Source organism: Echinops telfairi, unplaced genomic scaffold (genome assembly GCF_000313985.2).
Source record: "Echinops telfairi isolate 266 unplaced genomic scaffold, ASM31398v2 ScPeMD7_9;HRSCAF=40, whole genome shotgun sequence".
In the NCBI taxonomy this organism is placed as follows: Eukaryota; Metazoa; Chordata; class Mammalia; order Afrosoricida; family Tenrecidae; genus Echinops; species Echinops telfairi.
Genome location: NW_022103906.1, coordinates 99,175,490 through 99,187,573, shown reverse-complemented (window position 1 = coordinate 99,187,573; position 12,084 = coordinate 99,175,490). Strand labels below are relative to the sequence as shown.

At 52.8% G+C, this 12,084-nt stretch overlaps 1 protein-coding gene across 1 annotated transcript in view; it reads left to right on the top strand.

Annotated features, from left to right (window-relative positions):
• The window catches only part of ID2 (inhibitor of DNA binding 2), a 2,482-nt gene extending 1,014 nt beyond the window's left edge, over positions 1 to 1,468 (top strand). Inside the window, exon 3 of the mRNA XM_004696013.3 lies at positions 694 to 1,468. The gene's annotated coding sequence lies outside the window, so the exon portion shown is untranslated. The remainder of the gene's footprint in view (positions 1 to 693) is intronic.
• Positions 1,469 to 12,084: the final 10,616 nt, after the last annotated feature.

Sequence of the window (12,084 nt, the reverse complement as noted above, 5' to 3'; positions counted from 1 at the left end):
GGGCTCGTGTCTGCCCGGTTCTGGGCTTAGCACATGAATGTGTACTGCGTTGGGTCAGGCGTAGTAACGCTTTTCTAGCTGGACGGGGAGAGGTTTCTGGTTCTGGCTCCGCGCAGCACAGAAACATTTTCCTTTGAAAGAATGTGATGGCAGTAACGTCCTATGCGGATGACTGGGGGACACGCAGCACACCGCTGCCCAGGCGGCTTTCTGCTATTCGGGACGCGATCGAGGCCCTGACCGTCGTCGTTAATCTGATCGCAAATTCCTTCTGGAGCTTCCTTTCCTAAAACTAGCATCGCCTGGGATTTCAGCTAGTGGAGGACTGAGGCCCTGTCCTTCAGCCCTGTGATGTGGGATCCCGGCTCCCCTGTCTGTTATGTGAACTCGAGGGCTGTTTTCAATCAAATAATTGTTACAGCCAGCAGACTGGCGCCTCCGAGTACTGCAGTTGGCGATCCAAGAAGAGATTGCGTTGATAAGTTTTTCCCTCGAGTAGATGCTATTTTAATGTTTAATTTGCAAAGTCCAGAGGCTGTGTGTGTGTGTGTGTGGGGGGGCATCTGGACGCCAGGGTTTGCCCAATCTCTGTGTGCCTCTGCCTGTCCCTCTCCCCTGTCCCCTGTCCCCTCCCTGCCCCTGCCCTCAGGTTAAGACCTCCTAATCAAGTTCTTCTCTCCCAATCTTTTGCAGGTGTTCACGACTTTTTCCCTGCTTTGCACAACAACACAACAACAAACCCACAGGATCTTTTAAGGCGCTGAACTTATTTTTTTCGACCATGTCACAGGGGGAGGACAACAGCAAATTGAATGGACCTTTTAAAAAAAAACGGAAGGAAAAGTTAAGTGATCGTCTGCCCCAGGGTGTTCTCTAACCTGGACTGATAGGAGTTATTTATGAAAAAGACTTTTAAATGCCCTTTCTGCAGTTGGAAGGATTTCTTTATGTACTATTCCCACCATGGGGAGCGAAAACATTAAAATCACAAGGAATTGCCCAATTTAAGCAGACTTTGCCTTTTTTCAAAGGTGGAGCGTGAATACCAGAAGGATCCAGTATTCAGTTACTTAAATGAAGTCTTTTTGGTCAGAAATTACCTTTTGACGCAAGCCTACTGAATGCTGTGTATATATTTATACATAAATATATATATATATATATTGAGTGAAACCTTGTGAACTCTTTAATTAGAGTTTTCTTGTATAGTGGCAGAGATGTGTATTTCTGCAAAAAAAATGTAATGATGTACTTATTCATGCTAAACTTTTTATAAAAGTTTAGTTGTAAACTTAACCCTTTTATACAAAATAAATCAAGTGTGTTTATTGAATGGTGATTGCCTGCTTTATTTCAGAGGACCAGTGCTTTGATTTTTATTATGCTATGTTATAAATGAACCCAAATAAATGAAAGTTCAAATTCATGTAGACTGTGTAAGATTATAATAAAACATGTCTGAAGTCCATATCTGTGCTCTGGATGGTTTGTATGTCTGTCTCAGTGTCTCCCCTTCTATTGAACAACTCCCTTATCTCTTTACTCTTGACCCTTGAACCTTGGGGCCTACTGTGTGGAGAAAAGAGCTGAGAAGATGTGACCACCTATTAATGCTTTCTAGAAACACTGACCAAGACTTGGCTAGGAACAGAAGTTTGTCTTTAAGGCCAAACAATTAGTTCTGGGCCTTGAGGTTGAGTTTCAAACAGATTTTTGACCTCCCTCAGCACCCTAGGAAATGGACCATTCTAAATCAGCGTGGAGTACAGGACTGCTCAGCTTAGTGGGCCAGCACTTCACTGCTGGAGTAAATGACACTGCTGGTTAATCCGGAAGAGCAAAGACTCAACCTGGCTCACGGTTTAGAAGGCCCACAGGCCTGTGTGGTACTGATCTCATGGGCTGCTCTGATGATTCGTGCTGTCCGGTGGAATTAGATTGTAATTGGGCTTTGCCTCCTCAAGCCTCTGAAGACACCTTAGCCTTCTCCCTGATTGCCTTCAACCTGTAACTCCCTGGTCTCCAGGAAACACTGAACACGGGGAGCACTCTCCAAGATCGGGTTCACCCTTCCTGCAGCCTCTGGACTGCCCAGGAAAAGGGGAAGATTTGGGGGGGGGGGGCGTGCAAAGCCCTTCAAAGTCAGACACGTTAACTCTTTGTTTGCCATCCTCCTGTGACAAAATCTGAACTGTGTTTAACACAGATGTAAGGAATTATGTGGCCAGGCACCTGGCTGGTCCAAAGTGAATGGGAACCTAAGAAGGGGGTTGGATCCGGGCGAGCGGCCGGCGGCGACGGTCCCACCTTGGGCCACTTTCTCCAGCCCCAGCAAGTGTTAGGGTGACACTGGCGTCGGCACCGGAGGCCGCATTTCTCAGTCGCTGACACCAAATCCACCACTCGCAGGGTCGGGCGGGGGCCGGGGTTGGGAAAGGCCGGCCTACGACTCCGGCCTCCAACCTCCAGGAGTTCCCCACTCTGGGGCGCAGCCGGCCCGGGGCCGCCCCAGGGGCCCAAGAGCCTGCCGGCGGTGCGCGCGAGCGAGCAGCGGCGGGCCATTCCCGGGCGCGCGGCTCCCTCTGCCGACAGCGCGGCGCGGCCCGACCCTCTGGGCCGGCCATCGCGGGAGCTTCCCCGCGCACCTCTCCCTTGGGTGGTGCATGGGGAGGGGCGGCCGGCCGGGGAGCAGTGGCCCCAGGGCTGTCCTGGCAGCTCGGCGCAGGGACCTGGACCCTTGCGCCCCTGTTAGGGGCACCTCCTTGGGCGAACACGCGCTGTCAGAAGGGTGTCATCGTGGTCGACAATCGTGTCCCCAGGGAGGGGGAGGGGGTGGAGGTAGGGTGTTACTCCCGGCTGCCGCACTTGCGCGGGAAACCAGCCCAGGAGCCGGAGCGCTCCAGGCGTGTGCGCGCAGGTCTCTGTTAGCAGCCACCCCAGCCACCTGTTGTCCCCACTCAAGGCCCCGCGTGTACCGGCCATCCGCCAAGGCACCGGGCAGGACAAGCGGGGGACGCGCTGGAAAGGGCGTTCCTCCCAGCCCGTTCCTCCGTACCAGCCACTCGGTGTGCCCCCCCCATCTGCGTGCCACCCACGGGCCGTCGATGGAGGGGGACCAGCGCGGAGTACGGGCCTGCGTGGGTGGGAGTGCGAGGGTCTTCTGCCCAAGAGGCTCAGGTCTATGGCTGTAGGGATTCATCGGGGCAAACGGCGGGGCCAGGCCCTCGCCGGCTGCTGCTGGGCCGCCGGAAGCAGGGCGCTGTTTCCAGTGACAACGACCCAGTAACCAGCCCCTCGCGGAGTTGGTGCTCGCGAGGCGGGGCGGGCCGGCCCTGGCGCGTCGGCCGGTGGAGGGCGGGCGCCGCCCGCTGGCTCCCGGGAAGAAGACGGCTCGCACCGGAGGAGGCTGGGTTTCACCAGGCGGTAAGCACTAGGGTATCCCGAAATACCACGTCTAGCATTTGTGCCACGCCAGCCCTGCTGGACCCTGTCCAGATAGGGACCCCGATTCATTGTGACCACTCCAGGACAGATCGGCCTCCCTGTGCGGGTTAGAACCTGCACTCACTCCACCAGATGCTGCCCTGGATTTAGAAACGTGCTTCCGATAAGACCCCAGGCCTCAGAGAGAATGATGGAACTGTGGAGATAAACGAATAGGGAAGTCGAGGGAAAGGTGGTTTCTCCTCAGTTTCCATAGGTTTTGGGCTTACTCCCCACTCCCCTGAACTGTCCAATAACTAACCAGGACCTCTAATGCCGGGATAAGGGAGTCAGGTAAACAGGGAGGAGCATCTTAAGGTTGTTATTTCTTGCCACCCAGTCAGTTGCAACAAAGTGACCCCATGTGCACAGTAGAACCACTTTGTGACCTGTCGAAGCCACACACACCCCCTCCCCACACCTTCCCTAGTTGCCTCTAGGTAGGTTCTGAGAACCTTTGGTTGAAAGTGATCCAGTCCCATTCCCTAGGGCTTCCGAATGAGACTAAGTCAAATGTCCTCCCCTGTTTGTTAAAGAGGAGTCCTGGTTGCACAGTGGTTAGGTGTGGAGGTGCTATCTGCAAGGTCAGCAGTTCAAAACCACCAGTTGCTGCACAAGAGAAAGACAGGGCTTTCTACTAGAGAGTAGTTTTGGAAACTCACAGGGCAGTTCTACCCTGCCCTATAGGGTCAGGATGAATTGGTATCCACTCAATGGCAGCGAATTTGTTTGGGGTGTTTTTTTTTTGTTTCTTTAAGTGTATGATACTGTTCTAGACTTTTGTTTTAATATATAAAGCAAAAAAACAAAAACAAAACACCACACTGCCATTGCATGGATTTCAAGGGCTCGTGACCCTGTCAGACAAAAGAGAACTGCCCTTTCGTGTTCCGGAGACTTTACGGTGTGCAGCAGCAGACAGCGTCCTCTTCCACCTGCAGAGCAGACTGAGGGCCAACCGCTGGCCTTGTGGTTAGCAGAGTCACCAGTAAGCCCACAGTGCCCTGAATTGTCGTGTATAGTCTTTCTCAGTGTGTGCCCAAACAATTAAAGAAATAATGGAAAGCAACAAAATAATAAGAAATCACATAATGTTTTAAAGCCACTACCATCAAGTCAGTCTGTCCTCGTCACAACCCTGTATGAGGCGTTCAAGGGCCGTGAACCTCCCTCAGAGCACACAGCCCCATCTGCCTCCCAGCCCTGTGGTCAGCGTCGTTTTTCCCAGAGTGCCACCGGGGACCTTGTTGCCGTGCTGTAGAGTTGTGTCAGAGGAGGCCCTGGTGGGGTGGTGGCTTGTGTAGAGGTCTGCTACCCACAAGGTCAGCCTGGCTAAGCACCCAGCTGCTCCATGGGGAAAGAAGGTGCTTTCCGCTTGCATGAAGACCGACAGCCTTGGAAATGGGAGGGGGCCATTCTAATCTCTCCTGTACATTCACAATGCGTCAGAATCCACGCAATGGCAATGTTTGGTTTTTGAATTTTTATATATTAAAAATATATAAAAGAAAAGGTCTGTTTGAAAATGAACAAAATCGCTGTGGTAAGAATAGTTTATTAACATTTGAACTCAATGGAAAAACCCAGATTAAAGGTTGCTGAAGAGGGAATTGATGTGTTGACTAAAAAATGGTTTTGAAGAAATTACCCAGAAGAGAAAGATAAAGATGATCCTAAACAGAAAGTCAAGGTAAAAGGCATGGAGGATAAAATGAGAAGATCTGACATATAAGGCCGACTTTACTAAAAGTTGTAGCAATGGATGGAAATATATTACAATAAGCAAGCAACTTGAACTTGAATATTAGGTATGCCTGCTCTTAAATATCTTTAACCCCCACCCGAAACAAACAAACAAACAAACAAACAAACACACTTCCATGAAGTCAATTCTGACTCATAGCAACCTTATAGAGGGTCTGTCTCTGAGGCTTAAGTCTTTACACCAGCAGCTAGCTGCCTCTCTCTCAAAGATCAGCTAGGGGGCTTGAACCGTCAGTCTTGCCGTTATCAGTGCAGCACTTCGTGCTTCTGGTAACCCATGGCAGATGCAGTGTTCTTGACCAACAGCGTGGTTCATTCGGCTCCATATGCACTGTCCCTGTTCCACATGCATATGAGGTCATTGACGTAAAATACCAGGTCTTGGCTCAGGTGCCCCTTAGTCCTCAAAGCAACTTCTTCGCTCTCTAACACTTTGTAAGGAAGCCTTTCACAACAGATTTGCCCAATGCAATATAGACATGAAAATTGAGATTATGTACAACCAGCAGTTATGAATCAACCCCCATATTATATTAAAATTTCAGGTACATAAAATGCTTCACAGTAGCAAATGGGCCCGACTTTGTGACAAGCATTAAATCATTATGATTGTGACTGTGTTACTGTGTTAAAGATGAGTTAGTTAGAGTATCTGGAAGCATGTCTTTAATTGCGATGTTGTTGTTGTTTTCAATGCATAGAAAGGTGCCACACCAAGCTCACTGCCCTCAAGTCATGCCGACTCATAGTGACCCCATAGGACAGGGTAGAACTGCCCCTGTGAGGTTCCAAGACTGTAACTCTTTATGGGAGTAGAAAACCGTGTCTTCCTGCAGAGCTGGCTGGTGGTTTTGAACTGCTGACCTTGCACTTAGTAGCCCAGTGCATAACCACTATGCCAGCATAGCAAACAAACAAGCAAAACTCACTTCTATCGAGTTGATTCTGACTCATAGCAGCCCTAATAGGACAAGGTAGAACTGCCTCTTTAAGTTTCTGAGACTGTAACTCTTTGGGGGAATAAAAAGCCCTGTCTTTCTCCCTAGAAAGGCCTGGTGGTTTTGAACTGCCGACCTTGGGGTTAGCAGCCCAACCCATAACCACTACACCACTAGGATTCCTATACTGTATAAACCACAAGGAAAACTCACTGCCATCGAGTGGATGCCAACTCCTAGGGACCATGCACAGCAGGGCAGAACTGCCCCCGGGAGTGTCGAGACTGTAAGGCTTTACAGGAGCAGAAAGCCTCTCTGTCTTCCGTGGATCACAGGCCAGCACTTAACCACTACACCGCCAGGGCTCCATACTCCATACTGTACACTAAGACAGTGCTTCCCCAAGCGGACCGTGCTGCCTCTGGGGGTGCTGGAGCCATCCCGGGGCTGCAAAGACAGACACCTTCACGATACTGTATAATCATGTTTACTTGCCAGGGAGGCTTTCTTTTTTCCTTCCTGAAAAGAAGGCATAGGCCAAGGAAGTTTGGGCGCCTGTGGACTAAGACAAACTGAGGCTAGATACAGATGGCACTTAGCTCTTCTGATTTGAGTACAGGTTCGACTTAGAGAGAGGGTTGGGAATGGAATTCCTCTGTCAAATCCACGGTGGGATTGCCTGATGTTGGAGCTTGGGGCTGCTCCTCCCCAGGGCATGGGGGGTGGATCCAAGATAGATGAAACTCTTGACGACTCCAGGGATCGTTGAAACAGGAAAAGGGGAATTGCTGTTTCTAGTCAGCTCCTAGAGCTTTCTGTCTACTTGGCTCTCCCAAGCCCCACCCCACAACACTCTTCCCCCATCCTTCCTGTGACAGCAACTGAATCCAGTGCGCGTGTTTGCAATGCCCCTCTGCAAGGCCCCACCACTCGCCCAGGGGGACTCTGCACAGGACGTGGGTCCCAAGCCTACAGTGGTGCTCATCCAGCGCTAAGACCCCCACACAGCTGAGCAGCAACCCTCTCTCAGGTCTACCGTTCCTCCTCGGGGACCCCTTCTCTACGCTTCCAGATTGTAAGCATCCAGATTTTTCCCTTTGTCCCCTCAGCCCCAAGGGTGGAAAATGCTTCCTGCAGTCAACCCTCAGTGATAGCTTTGGCCTGTGACCTAGTTCGCTACTTAAGGCGCCCTGATGGCACAGCTGTGCAGCGCTCGCTCACGGATGGGCAAGCCGCCGGCTGAGATGGGAGGAAAGAGCTGACTGGGTGCCCCCGGAGCCCCCAAGGGGCAGTCCTCCTCTGTCTGTGAGTCAGAATCCACCCGATGGACCGATGCAACGATCATTTGCTGCTGCCCTGGTTAGGGGCTGTCCATCAGTCCTGCCTCGTGGGGACCCCGGGTGCCCCAGAACAAACTACTTCCCGGTCCTGAGCCAGGCTCACAATTGTCGTTGTGTTCCGGCCTGTGGTTGCAGCCTGTGTCGACCCCGCTTACATTGACTCTCTACTTTACAAAGCGTGGCGTCCTTGTCCAGGGACTGGCCTCTCCCGTAGCACGTCCACAGGAGGAAGTCTCCTCAGCGCGGCTGCTAAGGAGCATGTTGGCTGTGCTTCCTCCAAGACAGACGGCTGGTTCTTCTGACTGCCTCATCATTCGTCACTAACGCATCAACTCTTCCTTATTCGTTGTCCAGCTTCTACACACGTATGAGGCGACTGAAAAGACCGTGGCTTAGGGCAGGCGCACCTGAGTTCTCCAAGTCACATCCTTGCCCCTCAGCAAGTTAAAGAGGTCTTGGGCAGCAGATTTGCCCAGTGCAATTTGCGGTTTAGTTTCTTGACTGCTGTCTACCAGAGCATTAATTGTGGATCAAGAAAGACAAAGCACCCTGTATAAGGCCAATCTTTCCTCCGTTGATCACGATGTTGTCTCCTGGCCCAAGTGTGAAGATTGTTGTTTCCTTTACCTTGAGTTGCAAGCCAAACAGAAGGCCCCTGGTGTTTGTTCATCAGCAAGTCCTTTAAGTCCTAAAAGATACTCTTTTCCCTCTCTGCAAAGCAGTTTCTGTCTCCTGCTAGCCGCTGAGTGGCTCAGTGAAGCCAGCCTCGCGGTCACGGAGTGGCTCCCCACTCACAGAGCCCGACCGGACAGAGTTGAACTGCCCCGCGGGCCTCCCGAGGCCTCTCTACAAGGGCAGACTCCGCCCGTGGAGCCGCTAGCTGGGCTGGCACTGCTGATCTTCCACTTGGTAGCTGAGCGCCCAAACTGCTGCAGGACCACACTTCACAGCAGCGTTGATGGGGGACCGCACCGCCTGCTATCTGAAGGTAGAGAGCCCCAGGCCGACGGCTCAGGGAGGCGAAGGCCCTGAGACAGGGCACGCTGGTGCCACAGTGAAGGTTACCGTGAACCTGCCCATGCCGTGATTCCCAAGTTTGGCAGCTGTGTAACCATGTGCTTTAGCAGCTGTGTGACGATATAATTTGGCAGTCATGCTATGATGTAATCATCTCCATTACATGAGCTGATGTGACCCGCCCATCAGCTCTCAGGGGAGTTTGCTCAGCCCTGTGCCCGCATGCAAGGAACACACACAGACCTCGCCTCGCTGTGTCCCGAGGCCGTGCACGTTTCACACATTGACGGTTGGTGGCCGCCCAGCGTCAAGCAAGTCTCCTGGCACCGCTCTCCACTTCTGTGTGTGTCACCTCCTGGTCATTCTCACAACATTTCACACTTTGTCCTCGTGCTGTGGCACACTCCGAAGACGACAGACTCATGTCAGCATAACGTTTCCAGTCACCTGGAGCTCATGGAGCAGGTGGCCCCTCTACCGTGGCGTTCGCTAGACTGCAGCGGTCTGCAACACCCCCTCCCATCTCTGAGGGACGCTGGCTGGTTGTGGCAGACCACCCTCTTGCTCAGGGCCCTGCCTGCAGCTGGTCATCATGGCTGCATCCTGAGATCCAGCCACCTCGTCTCCCCTGCTGATCCCGGGCTGGTCAGTCTCTAGTTCCCTAAGTCAGGACATGTTCCAGCCTGACCCACAGACGTGAGTCTTGCCAGCCTCTGTCATCGGGCAGGCATTTCCTGGTGATGAACCAGTTTCTCTCTCTCCCCCCAAGGGAGCTTCAAAAAGTTCACGGGAAAATTCCACTATATTTCAATTCCACTTTTCCACATATATTTATGAAGAAGTTTCCAAAAGTTCCTAGAAAAGTAGAATTTAAAAGATAATCTTGTGTGTGTGTGTGTGTGTGTGTGTGTGTGTGTGTGTGTGTGTGTGTGGTGGACACGCCGTCACTTCTTCGTGGGGGCGCTTGCCCTTCCTCGCATCTGCGGGCACTCACCACGTCAGGCAGTGTGCCCAGAGCTGCCTGACGCCCTGGCAGGACTGTGCGATGACGCCTCGTCCTCTTCACTCTGAAGCCTGAGGGGTGAGGACAGTAAGTCACTTGCTCAAGAAGTGGAGGCAGGACTCGATCCATCTCTCAGCAAGGTCTGGGGCCCATGGAGTGCCCTCTGCCCAGCCGGAGGCCCTCGGATCAGCTGCCCTGGCACCCCACAGAGTAACGGAGAGACGGAGCAGAACCGCGTTCCTCACAGTGTCATGTGCTGGTGGTTGACCAAAGTGGTATCCCCTTGGGGGTCAGTTTCCACACCTGTGAAATGGCCACCTCCGACCTTGAGCAGATCTTGGAACCCACCCGAACCAGGGTCTAGCACCCCACCTGGTCAGCACTAGCCTCTCCATAAACACTGGGCCCTCCCCGCACCTGCTCTCCGACTCTGGCCACCCCGAGGTGTGGACAGGGCGGCGACGTCTCCAGAGCCCGCCCTCCTGCCCCACCCTGACTCCCAGTGCCAGAGCGCCCACTCTGCTCAGGGGCAAGGCACTCAGCAAGCTCACCGGGCTCTCCCGTGCTTGCTGCTGGCGGGCGTCCGTCTGGCCTGGCAGCTGGTCAGCTCGCTCAGTTCTCTGCTTACGGGGAGCTGGTCGTGGGGCAGCTGCAGCTCCCCAGAGTGAAGGCTGAGAGGTAATGCACCACGCAGCAATGCCACTCTTTCCTCGCCTAAGCTCACACGTGGCATCCCACCACGACCGGCCACGCAGACCGACCTAGGCACAATGTGAGCAGAGCCTGGAAGAGGAGGTCGATGCCCAGAGGAGGGATCGTCAGGGACGATCTGGGAGGCAGGCTGGATGCCCTTAAGTATTTTCATTTTAAAACTTTGGATCGTGAGTGGGTTGGGATCAGGACCAACGCAGGAGTTCGGATGCCTTTGAAGATGAGCCTAGAGAGCCCATAATCCTGTTTGTGGTTGTCAGGAGATGTGGACTCGGTTCTGATGCACAGCGACCGGTGGACAACAGAAGGAAACGCCGCCCGGTCCTGCAGCATGCTCGCAGTGGTCCTTCTGTCTGAGCCCATGGTGCAGCCACTGCGTTGGGCCATCTCAGCAAGGGCTTCACTTCTTCACTCCCCTCCACGTTCGCAAGCCTGGGGTGCTCCTCCAGGGACCGGCCTCTGCTGGTGGCATGTCCAAAGGACACAAGTAGATGAGATGAAGTCTTGCCTCTAAGGGGCCCTCTGGCTCTCCATCTTCCAAGACAGACTTGGCTCTCCTTTGGGCAGCCATGGGACTTCAATATGCTCCCCCAGCACCACCATTCCCAGCATCCGGTCTTCCTCACCCGCAGCCGACTTTCACATGCCTATGAGGTGACTGAAGATACCACGGCTTGGGGCAGGCAAAGTCACTTCCTTGACCTTCCACACTTTAAAGAGGTTCTGTACAGCAGTGTTACCCAATGTAGCCCATGGTTTGTTCTCATGTGCTGCTCCCGTGAGCACTGACTGCGGACCCAAGCAAGATGAAATCCTTCACAGCATCAGCCTTCCCTCCACTTATCATGATGCGACCTATTGGTGCAGGTGTGAGTTCTGTTTTCTTGACATTGTGTTGTGACCCATAGGTTTTCCAAATGAGAATGGCCTCCAAAAACCAGCTGCTCGCTTCCGACTGCTCACCCGTTTTAGAATCGCTGATGAAACGTTTGATGGGAAAGGCAGCGAGCATTTTGGCCCTGCAACTCCTTCAGGCATTTCTTGCGTTGTCACTGAAAGCCTCCGCTTGGGAATTGTGCTGACATTTCCTCCAGCTGCTCGTACATCTAGATGTCAGGGGTTTATACGTGTCTTTTTACTCAGAGCTGACGGGATTCAAACTTATTGACTAGGCCAAGTGAACTTGGTTTTGTGAACCAAAAAAGCAGCATATGAAGTAACCTTATCACAGAGAACATCGTAGTTCACTAGATCATTTTCCTCTCCCCAGCTCTCCATGCAGCTGGCTGAAGAGCGAGTCAGCGAGAGTCCTTAGATGCTGGAAGATGGCATGGCCCTTCTCAAGCGGCAGGGACAGCTCTGGCCTTGGTCACCCCTGCAGGTGTATGGGAGAGATGAGAGATGAGGTAGATACAAACGTCTCTGCCTGAAAACCCACGTTGATGATGTTTCATTCCTATTGTCAGTGAAATGCAGGCTGAGGGGAGCTTGCGGGTCTTCTCACCCTCGACGCCGAAATGCGGACCTGCTTTCAAAAACCAAATTCACAGCCTATCAATCGCATTTGGCTGGGAGAGACCCGATAGGCCAGGGCATTCCCGACAGCCTCCCACGCACGTGAACGCTGGAGCCTGCATGAGGAAGGCTGGAGACCAGCCGAGGCATTTGGGCTGCGCGGCTGGAGAAGAATATCGGAAGCAGCACAGGCTGCAAAAAGAACCAACTCATGGAAGAAGCGCACCAGCCTATGCAACCACGAGGTGTCGAAGGGATCAGGTGTAGGGCATCATCAGAACAAAAAATCTTACCATAGTGAATGATGGGGGGA